Source organism: Eubalaena glacialis, chromosome 17, assembly GCF_028564815.1.
Source record: "Eubalaena glacialis isolate mEubGla1 chromosome 17, mEubGla1.1.hap2.+ XY, whole genome shotgun sequence".
NCBI classification, from domain to species: domain Eukaryota; kingdom Metazoa; phylum Chordata; class Mammalia; order Artiodactyla; family Balaenidae; genus Eubalaena; species Eubalaena glacialis.
The window spans coordinates 48946722-48973328 of NC_083732.1; positions in this window are offsets into that span (position 1 = coordinate 48946722).

Sequence of the window (26607 nt, forward strand, 5' to 3'; positions counted from 1 at the left end):
ATCTCCAAAAAATCATTGCCCAGACCAATGTCAAGAAGCTTTTCTCCTATGTTTTCTTCTAGAAGTTTTACAGTTTCAGGTCTTATATTTAAGTCTTTAATTCATTTTAAGTTGACTTTTGTATATGGAGTGAGATGAGGATCTAATTTCATTCTTCTACATATCGATATCCAGTTTTCCCAGGACCATTTACTGAAGAGACTGTCCTTTCCCCATTGTGTGTTCTTGGCACCCTCATAGAAGATCACCTGGCCATATATATGAGGGTTTATTTCTGGATTCTCTTTTTCTGTTCCTTTGGTCTATATGTCTGTTTTTATGCCAGAAACCATACTGCTTTGATTACTATAGGTTTGTAATATAGTTTGAAATCAGGACGTGTGATGCCTCCAGCTTTGTTCTTCTTTCTCAAAATTACTTCAGCTATTCAGGGGTTTTGTGATTCCCTGTCAATTTTAGAATTTTTTTTTCTATTTCTGTGAAAAATGCCACTGGAGTTTTGATAGAGATTGCATTGAATCTGTAGATCACTTTGGGTAGTATGGACAGTTTAAAAATATCAATTCTTCCAGTTCATAAACACAGAATATCTTTCCATTGATGTATGTCTTCAATTACTTTCATCAATGTTTTCAAACCTGCATTTTAGAAGTTTACTCTTGAATGAGGATAATGAAAGGAAGGCAAGACCAGCAGAAGTGAGCCCAGTCAGGAGACACTAGCAACAGGGCTGCTGTTGCCACTTTTGAGTAAATTTTAAAAAGGCAACTTTTCTTCATAGAAGCAGCCCAGACAAGCTTGGTGAACAGAGTGTACTAGATTTAAGCCCTGCTTCAGCCCAGGCATCCTTGTGCAATGAACCCAGTGCATGATCATATGAGGAAGTGTATTGGCAGTTGTCCAGGTGAGTGATGAGGAAGTCCTGAACTACACAGCTTGAGGATGTTGATTAACAGCAACAAGCACCACTATATGCAGCATTGCTTTGTAACATACCATGTGCATCTTACACATACAAGGGCAGTGGCAGTTGTGAGAAAGTAAGAATCTGCACTGCAAGGACCAGTAAGGAGGGCTGGCCTCTTTACATCATGTGCTAATGGGCAGCCCTGTCCTGTAGAGTCCCTGTTTCATTTCACATCAGTAAAGTGATTAAACTAATTGCCTTACACCAGTGCTGTATTTCATGTGTATAATACCCATAATTTGAGGTTTGAACACAATTGCAGTAAATTATACTAATCACAGGAAAAGTTCATTAAACTTATATAGGCTTATTGAAAAGTGTGTCGTTTTAAGCAATCAGTATCCCCAAGTTGAAATGTGCTTTCTTGTTTTATAATAAAAGAGATTGTGTACTTCAAAACTCTGTTCATTCGAAGTCTGTTTTTTTCTAAAACGATGGGAGTTTTTAGAAAATGTTAACCCATTTGAAGAATGGTCACCTTTTAAATCATGTGACATAATGCTACAAAAGATTAGAAAAAAAAACTAAAAGCAACCTTAAGTGGAAAGAGTCTTTAAAACTCAGTTTCTCTCATTTGTAGAGAAAAAAATTTTTAAAGAAAGAAAAATACCCTCAGTTTTCTCTCTATTCTGAATACTTCTGAATTTCTTGGACATGGCAAAGTTTAAATTATGCACTTCCAATGGCTTTAGATAACATGAATTGGGACAGAGAAAATGTCTACCATTTGCTATACAATGTTGTACACACACACACACACACAAATATGCACACACATCCTGTATTGGTCAGGGCTCCCGCAGGCATCCAATTGGTACACTCAGCCAGGGTAATTGAGGATTGTTGAATAAAAGGATCATTCACAGCTGTGTAGGTAGTGCTGAAGGGAATCAAGGAGGACTGCAGCAGCACTCTGGGTCTAGCAACGGCTGGGAGATGTTACGAAACTTGGCCAGAAGAGGAAAGGGGAGAGGGTAGTTTCTGAAACTCTGCCAGAGAAAGCTGACCATAAAGAGTCTTGGCCTTTGGTAGAGGGATGCAGCCAACTTACAAGACCTAGCAGAAAGGGAGTTGAGGGAATAAATGTCCCAGCCTCACACTCCTCCCTACCTCTCTTCTTCTCCTGGCACCTCCCATTGGCCAAACCTAATAGGAAGCCAAATGGTAAGGAATCTATTGCTACAGTCCCTTCAGGAGAGCCTCCCAAAACGCAAAGCAAGGGGGAGAAGGGTAAAGAGTGAACAGGAGGGTGGAGTCAAGATGGCATACTAGGAGGACGTGGAATTCGTGTCTCCTCACAACTAGGGCACCTACCAGGCACCAGTGGGGGACCACAGACACCTAAGGGGAAAGGAGGAACGCCCAGTGACCGGCTTGCGGGATCTTGGTTCCCAGGCCGGAGGTTGGGCCTGAGCTGCTGTGGTGGGAGCTCCGAGTCCAAACCACTGGACTAACAGAGAACCTCAGACCCCAGGGAATATCAATCGGAGTGAGGCCTCCCAGGTCCTCATCTCAGCACCAAGACCTGGCTCTATCCAACTGCCTGCAAACTCCAGTACTGGAAGTCTCAGGCCAAACAACCAGTAAGACAGGAATACAGGACCATCCACAAAAAAAAAGAAAAAAGAAACAACAAAAAAATATGTTACAGACAAAGGAGCAAGGTAAAAACCTACAAGAACAAATAAATGAAGAGAAAATAGGCAACCTACCTGAAAAAGAATTCAGAGTAATGAGAGTGAAGATGATCCAAAATCTCAGAAACAGAATGGAGAAAATACAAGAAACAGTTAACAAGGATCTAGAAGAACTAAAGAGCAAAACAAACAGTGATGAACAAAACAATTACTGAAATTAAAAATACTCTAGAAGGAATCAATAGCAGAATAACTGAGGCAGAAGAACAGATAAGGGAGCTGGAAGATAAAATGGTGGAAATAACTGCCAGGGAGCAGAATAAAGAAAAAAGAAAGAAAAGAATTGAGGACAGTCTCAGAGACCTCTGGGACAACATTAAACGCACCAACATTCAAATTATAGGGGTCCCAGAAGAAGAAGAGAAAAAGAAAGGGACTGAGAAAATATTTGAAGAGATTATAGGAGGGGAGCTTCAAGATGGCGGAAGAGTAAGCCGTAGAGATCACCTTCCTCCCCACAAATACATCAGAAATACATCTACACGTGGAACAACTCCTACAGAACACCTACTGAACGCTGGCAGAAGACCTCAGACCTCCCAAAAGGCAAGAAACTCCCCATGTACCTGGGTAGGGCAAAAGAAAAAAGAAAAAACAGAGACAACAGAATAGGAATGGGACCTGCACCAGTGGGAGGGAGCTGTGAAGGAGGAAAGGTGTCCACACACTAGGAAGCCCCTTCACGGGCAGAGACTGCGGGTGGCGGAGGGGGGAAGCTTCGGAGCCACGGAGGAGAGCGCAGCAACAGGGGTGCGGAGGGCAAAGCAGAGAGATTCCCGCACAGAGGATCGGTGCCGACCAGCACTCACCAGCCCCGGAGGCTTGTCTGCTCACCCGCCGGGACGGGCGGGGGCTGGGAACTGAGGCTCCGGCTTCGGTCGGATCCCAGGGAGAGGACTGGGGTTGGCGGCGTGAACACAGCCTGAAGGGGCTAGTGCACCACAGCTAGGCGGGAGGGAGTACGGGAAAAGGTCTGGAGCTGCCGAAGAGGCAAGAGACTTTTTCTTGCCTCTTTGTTTCCTGGTGCACGAGGAGAAGGGATTAAGATCGCCGCTCAAAGCAGCTCCAGAGACGGGCGTGAGCCGCGGCTATCAGCGTGGACCACAGAGATGGACATGAGACGCTAAGGCGGCTGCTACCGCCACCAAGAAGCCTGTGTGCGAGCACAAGTCACTATCCACACCGCCCCTCCAGGGAGCCTGTGCAGCCCACCACTGTCAGGGTCCCGTGATCCAGGGACAACTTCCCTGGGATAACACACTGCGTGCCTCAGGCTGTTGCAACGTCATGCCAGCCTCTGCCGCTGCAGGCTCGCCCCGAATCCATACCCGTCACTTCCCCCAGCCTGAGTGAGCCAGAGCCCCCAGTTCAGTTGCTCCTTTAACCCCGTCCTGTCTGAGCGAAGAACAGACGCCCTAATGCGACCTACACGCAGAGGCAGGGGCAAATCCAAAGCTGAACCCCAGGAGCTGTGCGAACAAAGAAGAGAAAGGGAAATCTCTCCCAGCAGCCTCAGGAGCAGCAGATTAAATCTCCACAATCAACTTGATGTACATTGCCTCTGTGGAATACTTGAATACACAACGAATCACCCCAAATTGAGTAGCTGGACTTCGGGAGCAATGATATATATATTTTTTTCTCTTCTCTTTTTGTGAGTGTGTATGTGTATGCTTCTGTGTGTGATTTGTCTGCATAGCTTTGCTTTTACCATTTGTCATAGGGTTCTGTCTGTCCTTTTTTTTTTTTTTTAGTATAGTTTTTAGCACTTGTTATCATTGGTGGATTTCTTTTTTGGTTTGGTTGCTCTCTTCTTTCTTTCTGTTCTTTTTATTTTTTTATTACTTAAAAAATTTTTTTCATAATTATTTTTTATTTTAATAACTTTATTTTATTTTATCTTCTTCTTTCTTTTTTTTCTCCCTTTTATTCTGAGCTGTGTGGATGACAGGCTCTTGCTGTTCCAGCCAGGCATCAGGGCTGTGCCTCTGAGGTGGGAGAGGCAGGTTCAGGACACTGGTCCACAAGAGACCTCCCAGCTCGATGTAATATCAAATGGCAAAAATCTCCCAGAGATCTCCATCTCAACACCAAGATCCAGCTCCACTCAATGACCAGCAAGCTACAGTGCTGGACACCCTATGCCAAACAACTAGCAAGACAGGAACACAACCCCATCCATTAGCAGAGAGGCTGCCTAAAATAATAGTAAGGCCACAGACACCCCAAAAACACCACCAGACATGGACCTGCCCAGGAGAAAGACAAGATCCAGCCTCATACACCAGAACACAGGCACTAGTCCCCTCCACCAGGAAGCCTACACAACCCACTGAACCAACCTTAGCCACTGGGGACAGACACCAAAAACAACGGGAACTACGAACCTGCAGCCTGAGAAAAGGAGACCCCAAACACAGTAAGTTAAGCAAAATGAGAACACAGAGAAACACACAGCAGACGAAGGAGCAAGGCAAAAACCCACCAGACCTAACAAATGAAGAGGAAATAGGCAGTCTGCCTGAAAAAGATATCAGAATAAGGATAGCAAAGATGATCCAAAATCTTGGAAACAGAATGGAGAAAACACAAGAAACGTTTAATAAGGACCTAGAAGAACTAAAGAACAAACAAACAGTGATGAACAACACAATAAATGAAATTAAAAATTCTCTAGAAGGGATCAATAGCAAAATAACTGAGGCAGAAGAACGGATAAGTGACCTGGAAGATAAAATAGTGGAAATAACTACTGCAGAGCAGAATAAAGAAAAAAGAATGAAAAGAACTGAGGACAGTCTCAGAGACCTCTGGGACAACATTAAACGCACCAACATTCAAATTATAGGGGTCCCATAAGAAGAAGAGAAAAAGAGAGGGACTGAGAAAATATTTGAGGAGATTATAGTTGAAAACTTCCCTAATATGGGAAAGGAAATAGTGAATCAAGTCCAGGAAGCACAGAGTCCCATATAGGATAAATCCAAGGAGAAACATGCCAAGACACATATTAATAAAACTATCAAAAATTAAATACAAAGAAAAAATATTAAAAGCAGCAAGGAAAAAACAACAAATAACACACAAGGGAATCCCCATAAGGTTAACAGCTGATCGTTCAGCAGAAACTCTGCAAGCCAGAAGGGAGTGGCAGAACATATTTAAAGTGATGAAGGAGAAAAACCTACAACCAAGATTACTCTACCCAGCAAGGATCTCATTCAGATTTGATGGAGAAATTAAAACCTTTACACACAAGCAAAGGCTAAGAGAATTCAGCACCACCAAACCAGCTTTACAACAAATGCTAAAGGAACTTCTCTAGGCAGGAAGCACAAGAGAAGGAAAAGACCTACAGTAACAAACCCAAAACAATTAAGAAAATGTTAATAGGAACATACATATCGATAATTACCTTAAATGTAAATGGATTAAATGCTCCAACCAAAAGACATAGACTGGCTGAATGGATACAAAAACAAGACCCGTATATATGCTGTCTACAAGAGACCCACCTCAGACCTAGGGACCCATACAGACTGAAAGTGAGGGGATGGAAAAAGATATTCCATGCAAATGGAAATCAAAAGAAAGCTGGAGTAGCAATTCTCATATCAGACAAAATAGACTTTAAAACAAAGGCTATTACAAGACACAAAGAAGGAAACTACATAATGATCAAGGGATCAATCCAAGAAGAAGATATTATAATTGTAAATATTTATGCACCCAACATAGGACCACCTCAATACATAAGGCAAATACTAACAGCCATAAAAGGGGAAATCGACAGTAACAGTCATAGTAGGGGAATTTGACACTCCACTTTCACCAATGGACAGATCATCCAAAATGAAAATAAACAAGGAAACACAAGCTTTAAATGATACATTAAACAACATGGGCTTAATTGATATTTATAGGACATTCCATCCAAAAACAACAGAATACACATACTTCTCAAGTGCTCATGGAATATTCTCCAGGATAGATCGTATCTTGGGTCACAAATCAAGCCTTGGTAAATTTAAGAAAATTGAAATCATATCAAGTATCTTTTCCAACCACCATGCTATGAGACTAGATATCAATTACAGGAAAAAATCTGTAAAAAATACAAACACATGGAGGTTAAACAATACACTACTTAATAACCAACAGATCAAAGAAGAAATCAGAGGAAATAAAAAAATACCTATAAACAAATGACAGTGAAAACACGACAAACCAAAACCTATGGGATGCAGCAAAAGCAGTTCTAAGAGGGAAGTCTATAGCAATACAATCCTACCTTAAGAAACAAGAAACATCTCAAATAAACAACCTAACCTTACACCTAAAGCAATTAGAGAAAGAAGAACAAAAAAACCCCAAAGTTAGCAGAAGGCAAGAAATCATAAAGATCAGATCAGAAATAAATGAAGGAAACAATAGCAAAGATCAATAAAACTAAAAGCTGGTTCTTTGAGAAGATACACAAAATTGATAAACCTTTAGCCAGACTCATGAAGAAAAAAATGGAGAAAACTCAAATTAATAGAATTAGAAATGAAAATGGAGAAGTAACAACTGACACTGCAGAAATACAAAGGATCAAGAGAGATTATTACAACCAACTATATACCAATAAAATGGACAACCTGGAAGAAATGGACAAATTCTTAGAAAAGCACAACCTTCCAAGACTGAACCAGGAAGAAATAGAAAATATATACAGACCAATCACAAGTAATGAAATTGAAACTGTGATTAAAAATCTTCCAACAAACAAAAGTCCAGGACCAGATGGCTTCACAGGCAGATCCTATTAAACATTTCGAGAAGAGCTAACACCTATCCTTCTCAAACTCTTCCAAAATATAGCAGAGGGAGGAACACTCCCAAACTCATTCTATGAGGCCACCATCACCCTGTTATCAAAACCAGACAAAGATGTCACAAGGAAAGAAAACTACAGGCCAATATCACTGATGAACATAGACGCAAAAATCCTCAACAAAATACTAGCAAACAAAATCCAACAGCACACTAAAAGGATCATACACCATGATCAAGTGGGGTTTATCCCAGGAATGCAAGGATTGTTCAATATACACATATCAATCAATGTGATACACCATATTAACAAATTGAAGGAGAAAAACCATATGATCATCTCAATAGATGCACAGAAAGCTTTTGACAAAATTCAACACCCATTTATGATAAAAACCCTCCAGAAAGTAGTCATAGAGGGAACTTTCCCAACATAATAAAGGCCATATGCAACAAACCCACAGCCAACATTGTCCTCAATGGTGAAAAACTGAAAGCATTTCCACTAAGATCAGGAACAAGACAAGGTTGCCCACTCTCACCACTATTATTCGACATAGTTTTGGAAGTTTTAGCCACAGCAATCAGAGAAGAAAAAGAAATAAAAGGAATCCAAATCGGAAAAGAAGAAGTAAAGCTGTCACTGTTTGCAGATGACATGATACTATACATAGAGAATCCTAAAGATGCTACCAGAAAACTACTAGAGCTAATCAATGAATTTGGTAAAGTAGCAGGATACAAAATTATTGCACAGAAATCTCTTGCATTCCCATACACTAATGATAAAAAATCTGAAAGAGAAATTAAGAAAACACTCCCATTTACCATTGCAACAAAAAGAATAAAATATCTAGGAATAAACCTACCTAAGGAGACAAAAGATCCATATGCAGAAAATTATAAGACACTGATGAAAGAAATTTAAGATGATACAAATAAATGGAGAGGTATACCATGTTCTTGGATTGGAAGAATCAACATTGGAAAAATGACTATACTACCCAAAGCAATCTACAGATTCAATGCAATCTCTATCAGACTACCACTGGCATTTTTCACAGAACTAGAACAAAAAATTTCACAATTTGTATGGAAACACAAAAGACCCTGAATAGCCAAAGCAATTTTGAGAAAGAAAACAGAGCTGGAGGAATCAGGCTCCCTGACTTCAGACTATACTACAAAGCTGCAGTAATCAAGACAGTATGGTACTGGCACAAAAACAGAAATATAAATCAATGGAACAGGATAGAAAGCCCAGAGATAAACCCACACACATATGGTCACCTTATCTTTGATAAAGGAGCCAAGAATATACAGTGGAGAAAAGACAGCCTCTTCAATAAGTGGTGCTGGGAAAACTGGACAGCTACCTGTAAAAGAATGAAATTAGAATACTCCCTAACACCATACACAAAAATAAACTCAAAATGGATGAAAGATCTAAATGTAAGGCCAGACACTATCAAACTCTTAGAGGAAAACATAGGCAGAACACTCCATGACATAAATCACAGCAAGTTCCTTTTTGACCCACCTTTTAGAGAAATGGAAATAAAAACAAAAATAAATAAATGGGACCTAATGAAACTTCAAAGCTTTTGCACAGCAAAGGAAACCATAAACAAGAAGAAAAGGCAACCCTCAGAATGGGAGAAATTATTTGTTAATGAAGCAACTGACAAAGGATTAATCTCCAAAATATACAAGCAGCTCATGCAGCTCAATATCAAAAAACAAACAACCCAATCCAAAAATGGTCAGAAGACCTAAATAGACATTTCTCCAAAGAAGATATGCAGATTGTCAGCAAACACATGAAAGGATGGTCAACATCACTAATCATTAGAGAAATGCAAGTCAAAACTACAATGGGGTATCACCTCACACCAGTCAGAATGGCCATCATCAAAAAATCTGCAAACAATAAATGCTGGAGAGGGTGTGGAGAAAAGGGAACCCTCTTGCACTGTTGGTGGGAATGTACATTGATACAGCCACTATGGAGAACAGTATGGAGGTTCCCTAAAAAACTAAGAATAGAACTACCATATGACCCAGCAATCCCACTATTTGGCATATACCCTGAGAAAACCATAATTCAAAAAGAGTCATGTACCACAATGTTCACTGCAGCTCTATATACAATAGCCAGGACACAGAAGCAACCTAAGTGTCCATCGACAGATGAATGGATAAAGAAGAAGTGGTACATATATACAATGGAATATTACTCAGCCATAAAAAGAAACGAAATTGAGTTATTTGTCGTGAGGTGGATGGACCTAGAATCTGTCATACAGAGTGAAATAATTCAGAAAGAGAAAAACACATACCGTATTCTAACATATATATATATATGGAACCTAAAAAAAAAAAAAAAAGGTTCTGATGAACCTAGGGGCAGGACAGGAATAAAGACACAGACATATAGAATGGACTTGAGGACACAAGGAGGGGGAAGGGTAAGCTGGGACGAAGTGAGAGAGTAGCATGGACATATATACACTACCAAATGTAAAATAGCTAGTGGGAAGCAGCTGCATAGCACAGGGAGATTAGCTCGGTGCTCTGAGACCACCTAGACGGGTGGGATAAGGAGAGTGAGAGGGAGACGCAAGACGGAGGGGATATGGGGATACATGTATTCGTATAGCTGATTCACTTTGTTATACAGCAGAAAGTAACACAACATTGTAAAGCAATTATACTCCAATAAAGATGTTAAAAAAGGAAGGGTGACTGGACTATATCCAGCACTCACACCACAAACACAGACACAGTTAAACATGTATCTTACATGTTCGTGTCACCTCACAGTTAGCAAGAAATTCAAAATATCCAAATATGCACCTGACTCATAGCTAATTCTCCATATATATTTATTGAATAAATCAATGAAATATATTATTTTCAACTGATCTAATTTTTTTCTTATTCCCAATAATTAGGTTTATTTATATATTTACTTTTTTATTATGGAAAAATATACATAATTTACCATTTTAGCCATTTTAAAGTGGCATTAAGTACATTCATGATGTTGCACAACCACCGTTATTATCCAGTTCCATTTTCATTATCCCAACTGGACACCCCATACTACAAATTTGTTTTTAAAGTGACAGACTTGTCTTGTGTGCAAAGATTTGTGAAAGATAATTGGTATATAAGAGCTATTAAATGCAAAAAAAAAAAAAGAAAGATATTAAATGGTGTGACAATTTTCCTATTAGGAAAGAATAAAGGATAAAAAAACAAACTTCAGTGTGATTCTATCTACAGAAACATAGTGAAATACATGGAGTTACACAGAATTAACACACAGTGTGTAGTTAATTCAAATATAGGACCCGGATATTTACGGAAATAACTTCCTGTTCACCACCTTGATGATCAAATTGGCCAGGAAGTCGACCAATTCTTCACTTCACTTTGACTATACAGATGCGAATGCCCTGATAGCACAGGCTTCTTCCTTCTCCAGTGGGGAAACAGCCATTTTCAATTCTCAGACCTTGCCAATGAAACCAAAACAAATTCCTGAAGAGCTTTGAGCGAGCATAATTTCACAGTCACAATTGGCCTGTTAGTGGCAAGTTGGAGGTCCAGTCCTGGGTCTGCCGTTCACTAGCTGTGCGGATGCAGAACCCACCAACCAAGTCTCCCTTATCTGTACAACGTCAGGGCTGGACTTTGAGCCCTAAAGCCCCTTGTGACACTAGCTTCTGTCCAAAAACCTCCGAAGCTTTCACTGAAAAACTCTCTCAGTCTAAAGACAGCAAATATCTAAACACACAGTATTTACCCTTCTGATGAAATGGACGGTGTGGAATTTGACCCTTTTGACAAATCATGGATACGAAAGCCAACATTCTGTGAGAGTACAGACAGTGGAGAAACAAGTAAGCCAGATTCACTGACCAACGTACTTTTTAATGGGTATTTTAATGACATGAAGAAGCTAGTTCTGACCTTTTATCTGCAGCACAGTTCTCCCCATGGTGCTGGGAGACTGGCACTGATCCATCCTCACCTGGTCTCCTTGGTAACCAAGGGCCTAGATCTGTGAGACGTTTGCAGGACATCTGGCCAGGATTAAAATGCAGACGACAGCGATAAGAGATCAAGCCCAGAGCCCTGGCTTTTGAAGATCCCCTGCTAATTAAAGACTCAGAAGCCTCAGGCTGGGATGTGGACTGCCCAGAACTGCTGGCAGTCAGGTTGGCACAGTGGTTGAGAATGTAGGCTCTGGAATCAGACTGCTTGGGACTAAATACCAACCTGTCTCTCGCTGATGGTGGAACTTTGGGCAAGTTTTAATTTGCCTCTCTGGGTCTCAATTTCCTCACTTGTAAAAGGAGTTTACGAAAGTACCTTCTTCATGTAGTTGTTGTCAGGATTAAGTGCATTTAAAGACTGAAAGTACTTAGAGCAAGGGCTCAGCATGAAGTAGCCATCAGTAGTAACAATGAGATGATTATGTAACACCAATAAGAAAAATAGAGCTTTTTTGAGATGACCACATGCAGCATTGTTTTTGGGAGATCCTAGCAAAGGCGGTGGGACTATAAAAACACAGCTGGAAAAGCCTCTGCTCTGTTCCTTAACAAGTATGCAAGGTTAGACTAGCATGGCAGGGACTTGAACAGCAGGAGAAGATGGTGAAGATCGAAATCGATGATTTTGGCATCAGACAGATCTGAGTTGGGATCCTAGTTCTGCAGATTACTAGATTACTACACCTTTGGAGTGTCCCGTGCACAGGTGTGAGATTACAGAGGAGGACCCAGGTGCGGGATGAGCCTGGTCAGGACTAAAGAAAGCTCCTGGAGGCTCTTGATGGCTGAGGAGAGGCAATGTGGTCTAGGGGTTAGGTACAGGCCCGTCTCAGACGGTCGTCATCCCAGATCTGCCCCCATGAGCTCATATGACTTTGGTTAAGTTACTTCATCCCTCCCTGCCTCAGTTTCCTCAGCTGTAAAATGATGAAATGATAATACTTGCAGAATTAAATGAGTTAAAACCCAATGAAGCATGTGGCTTGTAGTAAAAGCTATTGTTAAGACGTGGGTAACAGAAAGGGAGAATTTTTCAGGCACATAAGATATCAGGAGTTTTGCTTTTTGTTGTTTTGTTTTGAAACTAGACATTGCCCATGTAATGCCACCACTGAACCCCTTGAAGTCTAGAAAGATGGATCCTCTTAGTTTACCCCCAGAAGAACCCAGTCTTCCTCGTGGCTTATCTGAAACACATGGGGCTCCTAAAGGCCTGCATAGATACTTATTTACCTGCCCTTGGGGCCACTCTTCAGCAAGGGCTGGCTCAGTATTATGTGGGCACCCGGAAGGCCCTTCTCCTTGGTTACCTACCCTCCCACCAACCACTTTCATCTCCCCAGGGTCCTGGCTTCATCCTGCCATTGGCCCTGAGCTGGAGCTAGTAAATGTCATCTCTCAGGGCTTCCCACAAATCCGTGACTGAGCTCCTGTTTGCCTGTGTTTTAAAATTCTTCAGGGAGGGCACCCACTACATAAGCCAGCCTCTTTCCAGCTAAAACCAATCACTTCCCATAGAATAATTTGTATTTTATACTAAAGATCCCTTCCCTGCTAAGGTAGAACAGGGAGGGACAATGTGGGTGAACAGTGTTGACCCTACATAAAATATATGATAAAAGTCACTACTCAATTCCCCACACTGAAGTCTGGCAGAGAGCACATTTCGTGGCTTGCTTTATTTATAAGCTCACCCAACGCCAAGGTTAAGCCCCTGAGGTCTAATTTAGGAGGGTTAAGTGTTTAGTGGAGGCTTTGCATTGCTGAAGAGCAGCTGGATAGAAGCATCACCCTCTGCCCAGATCGGGATTCTGATCCCAGCAGCATCCAAAGTCCTATCATCCCAGTGACTCAGTGAGCAGCCAGGCTCTGTGAGTCACCACGAAGCTTGTCACTGGATGTATTTGTCTGCTCGGGCCAAACAGCAGTTCGGAAGAGCTCTTTTATAGTTTGATGGTCTGGAAACAACTAAGGCTGTCTTCACATTCTGTGTTGTTGGCTCATTTCTGTTTGGGAAGAGCAGATACTGCTAGGGCTTCCCTTGCCCTTGACAGTGCTGAAGGAGCCTTATGGACTGATCCTTTACCTCGCAGATGCATAAGGACCAGTAGTTTAGAATCCCTTAATCAGCAAGCACCATTTCTTGAACAACTAATATAAACACTACAAATGGCTTAGTCCAGTGAGGGAGAGAGGTGAGGAGAACACCAATCACAGTAAAATGGGAAAAGACCCGAGGAGAAAGGTACATGGGAGGCCATGAAAGCGAAGAGAGCCAGAAGTAGCTTCCCAAAACAAGAACAAGTTGAGTATCAAAAGAAGGGCATAGGGGCTTCCCTGGTGGTGCAGTAGTTGAGAATCTGCCTGCCAATGCAGGGGACACGGGTTCGAGCCCTGGTCTGGGAAGATCCCACATGCCGCGGAGCAACTGGGCCTGTGAGCCACAACTACTGAGCCTGCGCGTCTGGAGCCTGTGCTCCGCAACAAGAGAGGCCGCGATAGTGAGAGGCCCGCGCACCGCGATGAAGAGTGGCCCCCGCTCGCCACAACTAGAGAAAGCCCTTGCACGAAAATGAAGACCCAACACAGCCAAAAATAAATAAATAATTAAAAAAAAAAAAAAAGGGCATAATTTACAGAACACCTGTCCTGGATATTTTACTTACCTCATTTCAATTAATTCTCTCACCAGAGTCACAGAGCTAACAAGTATCGAAACTGGGGTTTGAATTAGGTTGGTTTGAACCCAGACCCATTCGACTTCATCCCACTGCTGAGGAACCAGGCGGGCCTGGGCAGGTGGGTTGTGGGATGGGATCTCAGGCCAAGGGAATCACCTTCTCAGCGGAGGGAAACCTCTGTGGACTCAAGTCAGAAAAGGCCCGTGTAGAAATCCCTTCCCAGGTCTGAGGCAGGCACATGGCACTGTTTGTTGCTGGGCCCTGAAGTGGCCTTAGAATCTTTCCCAGTCTCACACTCCAGGACCACTGTGGATCAGATTTGAATCCTATTTGCCACATAGAAGAAGAAAATGGATCTGGAAGAGCCAGAGGAGTTCTAAAGGAACCTCACAGAGCCAGAGGTTCAGGAAGGATGATTTGAATTTTCCCAAGTTTTCGGTTGCCTTAGGGGGAAAAAGTTATTGACCTGAAAATTCCACTGCTAAAAAGCTGAGGCTAATGCTTACCTAAGGAAAAGGACCTGAGGTCAGGATGGCTTCTTTTTTTTTTCCAGTCTTGTGCTGAAATTTCACCATTACTGCTGGTAAACACTTGTTGACTACCCCAAATTCAAACTCCAGAATGGTACTGAAAGCTTACTAAGAAGTGCCCAAAATTGGGCCTTGGCATAGAAAACTTAACAGCTGAGCAGATTCACACAAGCTGCTTGCTTTGCTTTCCCTAATTAAAGCACTCTTCAGTTAAGGAGAAATGTTAAAGGCTACCCAGCTTCGGTCGAAACATATATGTTAGGCTAAACTAACCTGAAACATCACTCTGACTCAGCCAGACTTTGATTTAAAACCTGCCTCGCTTTCTACCTCAAGTTTTTGAGCACTTGGTTGATGTCTGATGCCCAAATAAGGTTAACCTACACATCCCATTAAGAGGAAGAACTATCTCTCAGCTAGGTTTTTTTTTTTTTTTCTGGCTGCAATATATTTGTAATATTCTTCCAAGGGCTCCTGTGGACTTAAATATATGACATTCAAAAAATAATAGGTAAATGAATTTCTATCCATTTCACCTAGGGAGTTTTTCCCTCCATTTGTAATCATTTTTTAATGATTTTCTTCTTCTTGCAGGAAACAGAAGTAGAGGTGCATTCGGGCCACATGCGTAACTCTGGGATCAGCTCTCTGTGATGAAACTGGAAGCAAATCCCAGATGAGAGACCCAGCTGTTTCAGATGAACATGACAAAGCCCCATGCTCCTGACCAAGTTGTCACACACAGAGCAGAACTATGGATGAGAGCCGTACAACATCTGTTGCCTGGGTAACCATCCATCCACTGAGCCAGCCCGGAGTCATAAATGGCGTGGAGAGGAGGTCTGCCAGGATAGAAGGCAGTGCAAACTCCTCTCGTCCTTCCCCGTCTCCAGATATGGCCTAAGGATGCCATACAAGGTTAATAGAAACCTAATAGATCCCTAAAGACCTGAAGACCCGTCTTTCCCTAACCCTCATTCAAAGATTCCTGGACCTCCATTAGTCTCATCACAAAAGCTCCCCAGATTCTTATCAGTGCTTAGCACATTACCAATGCTAAGCGACACTGCTCAAAATGCCAGTCCCTGACTGGTGCTACATCGTTCACACGCTGGCACCTGGCTCCCAGCCTGCATTTTGAGTAGGACTAAATTAGAGAACCAACTCCTTAGGACCAATATGGCAGCCCACCAGAGCTCACACACTTACCTGTGGGGATGGGAAAACCTACCACATGGTTCTCCTTTCACGTATTCCATCACATCTAAGATGCTGCACACACATTTAGAGAGAAAAATTAATAATATGCCTTCACTGAGTAACTAGTTCCAGTTCTCTAAAAACACTCCTAGGTATATTCCCCAAAGAATTGAAAATAGGTATTCAAACAAAAACTTGTACACAAATGTTCATAGCAGCACTATTCACCATAGGCAAAAGGTGGAAACAGCCCAAATGTCCATCGATGGATGAATGGATAAACAAAATGTGGTATATCCATATAATGGAATATTATTCAGCCATAAAAAAGAATGAAGTACTGATATATATTATGACATGGATAAACCTTGAAAACACTATACTAAGTGAAAAGCCAGGCACAAAATGTCACATGCTGTATGATTTCATTTATGAGAAATATCCAGAAAGGTAAATACATAGAGATAGAAAGTAGATCAGTGGTTGCCAGGGACTGGGGGGGGGGGCGGATGGAGAAGTGTGAGGAGGCTGCTTTACAGGTGTAGGGTTTCCTTTTGGGATGATGAAATGTTCTGGAACTACATAGAAGTGATGGTTGCACAACATTGTGAATGTACTTAAAGCCATTGAATTGTATACTTTAAAAATAGTTAATTTTAGGGACTTACCTGGTGGTCCAGTGGTTAGGACTCCACGCGTCCACTGCAGGGGGCACGGGTTCGATCCCTGGTTGGGGAACTAAGATCCCACATGCCGCACTGCCAAAAGAAAAATGGTTAATTCTATGTTAAGTGAATTTTACCTCAATTAAAAAAGAATAGTACAAGAAAATGTATAAAAAAGAGAAGCAGAAAGAAAAAATATTCCCCAGAGTTGCACCATCCAAAACCAAATACCCTTCGCACTTTGTTCCAGTTTATGTTCCAGAGTAATAATTCATAGTGCATTTATAATTTATATTTTGTTTTCACACTTAATGTTATTTCCAAACTATTGCCTATGGTCTGTATGTTCCATGAGCTTAAACACTGGGTAAAGCTTCCTTTTTTTTTGTATTTCTTTTTTTTTTTTTTTATACAGCAGGTTCTTATTAGTCATCAATTTTATACACATCAGTGTATACATGTCAATCCCAATCGCCCAATTCATCACACCACCACCCCCACCCCCCCGCCGCTTTCCCCCCTTGGTGTCCATACATTTCTTCTCTACATCTGTGTCTCAATTTCTGCCCTGCAAACTGGTTCATCTGTACCATTTTTCTAGGTTCCACATATATGCGTTAATATACGATATTTGTTTGTCTCTTTCTGACTTATTTCACTCTGTAATATTGGAGTAATATTCCATTGTATATATGTACCACATCTTCTTTATCCATTCGTCTGTCAATGGGCATTTAGGTTGCTTCCATGACCTGGCTATTGTAAATAGTGCTGCAATGAACATTCGGGTGCATGTGTCTTTTTGAATTATGGTTTTACATGGGTATATGCCCAGTAGTGGGGTTGCTGGATCATATGGTAATTCTATTTTTAGATTTTTAAGGAACCTCCATACTGTTCTCCATAGTGGCTGTATCAATTTACATTCCCACCAAAAGTGCAAGAGGGTTCCCTTTTCTCCACACCCTCTCCAGCATTTGCTGTTTGTAGATTTTCTGATGGTGCCCATTCTAACTGGTGTGAGGTGATATCTCATTGTAGTTTTGATTTGCATTTCTCTAATAATTAGTGATGTTGAGCAGCTTTTCATGTGCTTCTTGGCCATCTGTATGTCTTCTTTGGAGAAATGTCTATTTAGGTCTTCTGCCCATTTTTGGATTGGGTTGTTTGTTCTTTTAATATTGAGCTGCATGAGCTGTTTATATATTTTGGAGATTAATCCTTTGTCCGTTGATTCGTTGGCAAATATTTTCTCCCATTCTGACGGTTATCTTTTCATCTTGTTTATGGTTTCCTTTGCTGTGCAAAAGCTTTTACGTTTCATTAGGTCCCATTTGTTTATTTTTGTTGTTATTTCCATTACTCTAGGAGGTGGATCAAAAAAGATCTTGCTGTGATTTATGTCACAGAGTGTTCTTCTTATGTTTTCCTCTAAGAGTTTTATAGTGCCCGGTCTTACATCTAGGTCTCTAATCAATTTTGAGTTTATATTTGTGTATGGTGTTAGGGAGTATTCTAATTTCATTCTTTCACATGTAGCTGTCCAGTTTTCCCAGCACCACTTATTGAAGAGACTGTCTTTTCTCCATTGTATATCCTTGCCTCCTTTGTCATAGATTAGTTGACCATAGGTGCGTGGGTTTCCTCTGGGCTTTCTATCTTGTTCCATTGATCTATGTTTCTGTTTTTGTGCCAGTACGATATCATCTTGATTACTGTAGCTTTGTAGTATAGTCTGAAGTCAAGGAGTCTGATTCCTCCAGCTCCGTTTTTTTCCATGAAGACTGCTTTGGCTATTCGGGGTCTTTTGTGTCTCCATACAAATCTTAAGATTTTTTTGTTCTGGTTCCATAAAAAATGCCATTGGTAATTTGATAGGGATTGCACTGAATCTGTAGATTGCTTTGGGTTGTATAGGCATTTTCACAATATTGATTCTTCCAATCCAAGACCATGGTATATCTCTCCATCTGTTGGTATCATCTTTAATTTCTTTCATCAGTGTCTTATACTTTTCTGCATACAGGTCTTTTGTCTCCCTAGGTAGGTTTATCCTAGGTATTTTATTCTTTTTGTTGCAATGGTAAATGGGAGTGTTTCCTTCATTTCTCTTTCAGATTTTTCACCATTAGTGTACAGGAATGCAAGAGATTTCTGTGCATTAATTTTGTATCCTGCAACTTTACCAAATTCATTGATTAGCTCTAGTAGTTTTCTTGTGGCATCTTTAGGATTCTCTATGTATACTATCATGTCATCTGCAAACAGTGACAGTTTTACTTCTTCTTTTCCAATTTGTATTCCTTTTATTTCTTTTTCTTCTCTGATTGCCAAGGCTAGGACTTCCAAAACTATGTTGAATAATAGCGGTGAAAGTGGACATCCTTGTCTTGTTCCTGATCTTAGAGGAAATGCTTTCAGTCTTTTGTCATATATGGCCTTTATTAAGTAGGTTCCCTCTATGCCCACTTTCTGGAGAGTTTTTATCATAAATGGGTGTTGAATATTGTCAAAAGCTTTTTCTGCATCTATTGAGATGATCATATGGTTTTTCTCCTTCAGTTTGTTAATATGGTGTATCACATTGATTGATTTGCATATATTGAAGAATCCTTGCATCCCTGGGATAAATCCCACTTCATCATGGTGTATGATCCTTTCAACATGTTGTTGGATTCTGTTTGCTAGTATTTGGTTGAGGATTTTTGCATCTATATTCATCAGTGATATTGGTCTGTAATTTTCTTTTTTTGTAGTGTCTTTGTCTAGTTTTGGTATCAGGGTGATGGTGGCCTCATAGAATGAGTTTGGGAGTGTTCCTTCCTCCACAATTTTTTGGAAGTTTGAGAAGGACGGGTGTTAGCTCTTCTCTAAATGTTTGAGAGAATTCACCTGTGAAGCCATCTGGTCCTGGACTTTTGTTTGTTGGAAGATTTTTAATCACAGTTTCAATTTCATTACTTGTGATTGGTCTGTTCATATTTTCTATTTCTTCCTGGTTCAGTCTTGGAAGGTTATACTTCTCTAAGAATCTGTCCATTTCTTCCAGGTTTTCCATTTTATTGGCATAAAGTTGCTCGTAGTAGTCTCTTAGGATGCTTTGTATTTCTGCGGTGTCTGTTGTAACTTCTCCTTTTTCATTTCTAATTTTATTGATTTGAGTCCTCTCCCTCTTTTTCTTGATGAGTCTGGCTAATGGCTTATCAATTTTGTTTATCTTCTCAAAGAACCAGCTTTTAGTTTAATTGATCTTTGCTACTGTTTTCTTTGTTTCTATTGCATTTATTTCTGCTCGGATCTTTATGATTTCTTTCCTTCTGCTAACTTTGGGTTTTGTTTGTTCTTCTTTCTCTAGTTCCTTTAGGTGTAAGGTTAGATTGTTTATTTGAGATTTTTCTTGTTTCTTGAGGTAGGCTTGTATAGCTATAAACTTCCCTCTTAGAACTGCTTTTGGTGCATCCCATAGGTTTTGGATCGTCGTGTTTTCATTGTCATTTGTCTCTGGGTATTTTTTGATTTCCTCTTTGATTTCTCCAGTGATCTCTTGGTTATTTAGTAACGTATTGTTTAGCCTCCATGTGTTTGTGTTTTTTGCATTTTTTCCCTGTAATTCATTTCTAATCTCATAACGTTGTGGTCAGAAAAGATGCTTGATATGATTTCAATTTTCTTAAATTTACTGAGGCTTGATTTGTGACCCAAGATGTGATCTATCCTGGAGAATGTTCCGTGCGCACTTGAGAAGAAAGTGTAATCTGCTCTTTTTGGATGGAATGTCCTATAAATATCAACTAAATCTATCTGGTCTATTGTGTCATTTAAAGCTTGTGTTTCCTTATTTATTTTCATTTTGGATGATCTGTCCATTGGTGTAAGTGAGGTGCTAAAGTCCCCCAATATTATTGTGTTACTGTCCATTTCCTCTTTTACAGCTGTTAGCACTCGCCTTATATATGGAAGTGCTCCTATGTTGGGTGCATATATACTTATAATTGTTATATCTTCTTCTTGGATTGAGCCCTTGATCATTATGTAGTGTCCTTCCTTGTCTCTTGTAACATTCTTTATTTTAAAGTCTATTTTATCTGATATGAGAATTGCTACTCCAGCTTTCTTTTGATTTCCATTTGCATGGAATATCTTTTTCCATCCCCTCACTTTCAGTCTGTATGTGTCCCTAGGTCTGAAGTGGGTCTCTTGTAGACAGAATATAGATGAGTCTTGTTTTTGTATCCGTTCAGCAAGCCTGTGTCTTTTGGTTGGAGCATTTAATCCATTCACGTTTAAGTTAATTATCGATATGTATGTTCCTATGACCATTTTCTTAATTGTTTTGGGTTTGTTTTTGTAGGTATTTTCTTCTCTTGTGTTTCCCACATAGAGAAGTTCCTTTAGCATTTGTTGTAGAGCTGGTTTGGTGATGCTGAATTCTCTTAGCTTTTGTTTGTCTGTAAAGCTTTTGATTTCTCCATTGAATCTGAATGAGATCCTTGATGGGTAGAGTAATCTTGATTGTAGGTTTTTCCCTTTCATCACTTTAGCTATATCATGCCACTCCCTTATGGCTTGTAGAGTTTCTGCTGAGAAATCAGCTGTGAACCTTATGGGAGTTCCCTTGTATGTTGTCATTTTTCCCTTGCTGCTTTCAATAATTTTTCTTTGTCTTTAATTTTTGCCAATTTGATTACTATGTCTCTTGGCGTGTTTCTCCTTGGGTTTATCCTGTATGGGACTCTCTGCGCTTCCTGGACTTGGGTGCTATTTCCTTTCCCATGTTTGGGAAGTTTTCGACTATAATCTCTTCAAATATTTTCTTGGGTCCTTTCTCTCTGTCTTTTCCTTCTGGGACCCCTGTAATGCGAATGTTGTTGTGTTTAATGTTGTCCCAGAGGTCTCTTAGGCTGTCTTCATTTCTTTTCATTCTTTTTCCTTTATTCTGTTCTGCAGCAGGGAATTCCTCCATTCTGTCTTCCAGGTCACTTATCCGTTCTTTTGCCTCAGTTATTCTGCTATTGATTCCCTCTAGTGTAGTTTTCATTCAGTTATTGTATTGTTCATCTCTGTTTGTTTGTTCTTTAATTCTTCTAGGTGTTTGTTAAACATTTCTTGCAACTTCTCGATCTTTGCCTCCATTCTTTTTCCGAGGTCCTGGATCATCTTCACTATCATTGTTCTGAATTCTTTTTCTGGAAGGTTGCCTATCTCCACTTCATTTAGTTGTTTTTCTGTGGTTTTATCTTGTTCCTTCATCTGGTACATAGCCCTCTACCTTTTCATTTTGTCTATCTTTCTGTGAATGTGGTTTTTGTTCCACAGGCTGCAGGATTGTAGTTCTTTTTGCTTCTGCTGTCTGCCGTCTGGTGGATGAGGCTATCTAAGAGGCTTGTGCAGGTTTCCTGATGGGAGGGACTGGTGGTGGGTAGAGCTGGGTGTTGCTCTTGTGGGCAGAGCTCAATAAAACTTTAATCCACTTGACTGCTGATGAGTGGGGCTGGATTTCCTCCCTGTTGGTTGTTTGGCCTGAGGCGACCCAACACTGGAGCCTACCGGAGCTCTTTGGTGGGGCTAATGGCAGACTCTGGGAGGGTTCACGCCAAGGAGTACCTCCCAGAACTTCCACTGTCAGTGTTCCCATCCCCACGGTGAGCCACAGCCACCCCCAGGCTCTGCAGGAGACCCTCCAACACTAGCAGGTAGGTCTGGTTCAGTCTCCCCTGGGGTCACTGCTCCTTCCCCTGGGTCCTGATGCTCACACTACTTTGTGTTTGCCCTCCAGGAGTGGAGTCTCTGTTTCCCCCAGTCCTGTTGAAGTTCTGCAATAAAATCCCACTAGTCTTCAACGTCTGATTCTCTAGGAATTCCTCTTTCCACTGCCAGACCCCCAGGTTGGGAAGCCTGACGTGGCGCTCAGAACCTTCACTCCAGTGGGCGGACTTCTGTGGTATAAGTGTTCTCCAGTCTGTGAGTCACCCACCCAGCAGTTATGGGATTTGATTTTGCTGTGATTGCACCCCTCCTACCATCTCATTGTGGCTTCTCCTTTGTCTTTGGATGTGGGGTATCTTTTTTGGTGAGTTCCAGTGTCTTCCTGTCGATGATTTTCCAGCAGCTAGTTGTGATTCTGGTGTTCTCACAAGAGGGAGTGAGAGCACGTCCTTCTACTCCACCATCTTGGTTCCAATAAAAACTGGGTAAAGCTTCTTGATACATCTTTTTTAAATTGCTTCTTAATATTGTTGTACTAATTTATGCTGACACATGAAATATATGGAAATATCTATTCCCATACATCCTTGCCAGCATTGACTGGTCTCCTAAAAAAGAAAAAAAGAGATTAGTGCATGGTTGTTTTAATACTGTTTCATTTGCATGGGAAACTCTACTCAATAGTCTGTAATGGCCTATATGGGAAAAGAATCTAAAAAAAAAAAGAGTGGATACATGTATAAGCAATTCACTTTGTTGTACCCCTGAAACTAACACAACATTGGAAATCAACTCTACTCCAATACAAATTTACAAAAAAATACTATTCCATTTGCTTGTTAGTAAGGTTTTCACCCTACGATTTTTTTTTCTGTTTTGAAATAATAAATAAATGTTTAGTGGAGAGTTCTCTCTGCTTTGTCTTTGTCAGAGTAGATACTAGCTAGTTACTATTGTCTGGGGGAGAAACCAATGGTAAAGGCTTTAAAACACTAGACTAGACTAAGCTAGGCTAGACACAGTTGTCCCTGAAGAAGGAACTAGAGAATTGGAAGATTGATGCTATCAAATTACCTGAAATGTAACACTAAGCAGAGATAGAAAATATGGAAGAGAAGAACATAGAAGATAAAACTTTACAATTTTGATAAAAATCAAATAGTTTGCATCCATGAAAGACTTGACCTTGCACTATTGAGGGAGGTGGTTAAACACTCTGCAAGGCTATTGTCTTCTGGAATGATGCTGGAATAGCTACTATTCTAGCCCTGAGGGCTGCCAACAGAGAGTCACATAAAGAACACAGACAAGCATTGGAATAAATCCTGAGATGCAGGCTGTTCAGTCTTATACATGCTTATCTGGTTATACCTCAAGGTGTGGAGCAGGGGACAGTGACAAGAGGAGCTGTGGCTGTGGAGGCCACTTAGTCTTTCTTCCCCAGGAAGAAATTTAGATACTAAATTCCAGACATGAAACTTAAAAATAATAGCGATATAAATTTTTAAATTTAATCTGGAACGTTACTGTGTGAGATGCTGCCCACCAAGGTCACACTAAAATACTGAGCCTTGTTAATGAGTCATTGCAAGTGAGACATAGGACCACCATATCACTGACTGCCTTTGGACCCTTGCCTGTAGCCTTTCTGCTCCTCAACTTTGCCTCCTTGCTAAGCATCCCTTTTCAGGAATGTGAAGAATGGCTGAAAACCCAGAAATTTTAGGATTACAATGAACATTGCCCAAGGTTAATCTGGTCTCTGCTGTTCTTTAGTAAATCTAGGGGAGAATCTCACAAATTAACAAAGACTTCTGAGGGTGGTAGTCTGTCAAGATGCAGGATGCCCCCTCTCTTTCTAATTTTCGAGTAAAAATAACAAGAAAAAATAGGTTTACCTTCAGTGTGTACAAGGAGAAACTGTTATTGAACTTGAAAAAATCTGTTGAAATAAAGAATGCATGACAGATGGGCTTCACCTCTGGTGAGAAGAAGCTATGTTCTCAGTGGTCACGTCTCAGTCCTTCAAAGCCTAATTGTGATGCATGGCAGTGGTTTTCACCCTCTATCACTCAGAGCATAATGTCCTACAAGCCAATCCTGCAACCAGAGCAACTCTGCTCATGTTCATTTATATACTGGGGTTGCATTAATATATTGCTTGAAAACACATTCCTAATTTTAAAGTTAGCTTGTAATTCCACTGCCATAAAGGAGGAAACTGTGTATAGTCTATAATCAATTGGTCCCCATTTTAATTTCTACAAGCTCTGCTATCTTAGACTGGCTACTTATTATTTTGCTTCTCAAATTCCTTACCTAAAAAATGAGAATAATACATAATTCTTCACTGAAGGCTATGGGGGTCAATATGTGTGGGAAGATTTTTTGTAAACTGTGTCACCATGTAAGTGTTAAGAATTATCATCTACTATCAGTGATTGCAGGATTGTCAGGTGAGAAATGAATCTGGTTTCACTGCTGCCACAATATATTGTAAAACACGGTAGTAAATGACTGAGAGGTAACCTTAGCATATATTTCCTATTTTGAAGGATAATACTTCAGGAATTAGCCAGTCAAACAATAAAGAGAGAAAAGATAAAAAATAAAATGAACAGAACCTCAGGGATCAGGGAACCTCAGGGAACCTCAGGACAATACACAAAGGCCTGATGTTTTTGTCATCAGAGTCCCAGAAAGGAAGGAGAAAGAGCAGATATGTATATATTTGAAGAAATAGTGGCTGAAAATTTCTCAAATTAGAGTAAACTTGGGATTCAACAGTTACAGGTTCAAGAAGCCCCAAACAGGGTAAGCTCAATCCATGCTCATATGTATTATAGTCAAGCTGCAGAACACTAAAAAGAGTGGGGCAGAATCTTGAAAGAAGTCACAGAAAAATGATACTTTTACTTATAGAGGAACAGGAATTAGAATGACTGTAGCTTTCTCATCAGAGACCATGGAGACCAGAAGGAAGCCACAGAACACTTTCAAAGGGCTGAAAGGAAAAAACAGTCAACCTAGAATTCTGTATACAGTGAAAATATCCTTCAGGAATGAAAACGAAGTAAAGACATTCTCAGGAGGAGGAAAAGTAAGAGAATTTGTTGCCAGCAGATCTTCTCTAAAAGGAATGCTAAAGGCAGTTCTTGGGATGGAAAGGAAATGATATCAGAGGGAAACATGAAACTTCATGAAGGAAAGATAATCAATACACAGAAGTAGTAAATATCTGGGTAAATAGAATAATTGTGAAGTTTTAAATATATGTTACAGTTAAAAGCAAAAATAATAACACTATTCAATGGTGTTTTCAATGCATATAGATGTTACACACAGGACCACTATAACGTAAAGGAGGGGTCTCCAACCCCCGGGCCGCAGACCAGTACCGGTCCATGGCCTGCTAGGAATGGTGCCACACAGCAGGAGGTGAGTGGTGGGTGAGCCAGCGAAGCTTCATCTGCCACTGCCCATCACTCCCCATCGCTCCCCATCACTTGCATTACCACCTGAACCATCACTCTCATTACCACCTGAAACATCCCCCCCCCATGGAAAAATTGTCTTCCACAAAACCAGTCCCTGGTGCCAAAAAGTTTGGGGACCGCTGACATAAAGGGAGGAGAGTAAAGAGACTTATATGATGGTAAGTTTTCTGAACTCCACTTGAAATGCTAAAATATTTATTCTAGGTAGGTTGTGAATGTTAAGTAATATGTTGTGATCTCTAGAGCAACCACTAACAAAATTATTCAAAATATTCAAATAATTAAAAAGATAGCAGCAGAGGGGAGAGATCAGGGGAGGTATCAAATAGAAAACAAATAATAAAGTGGAATACTTAATTCAAATACATAAATAATTACAGAAAATTTAAGTAGTCTAACTGCATCTTTTAGGAGAAAGAGAATGTCATAGTAAATAACAGAGAAAGACCTAACTACATGTTGTCTGCAGGAAACCCACTTTAAATACAATGTTATAGGTAGGTTAAAAGTAAAAGGATGGGCAATATAGACCATGCAAACACTAATGCAAGGAGAGCTAGAATGGCTACATTAATAACAGACAAAGTAAATTTCAGAGCAATGAAAGTTACCAGGGGTAACATCAGGCTTCCCAACCAGGGGGAACAGCAATGGGAGGAAGAATTCCTAGAGAATCAGACTTTGAAGGCTAGTGGGATTTGATTGCAGGGCTTCAACAGGACTGGGGAAAACAGAGACTCCACTCTTGGAGGGCACACACAAAGTTGTTTGCACATCAGGACCCA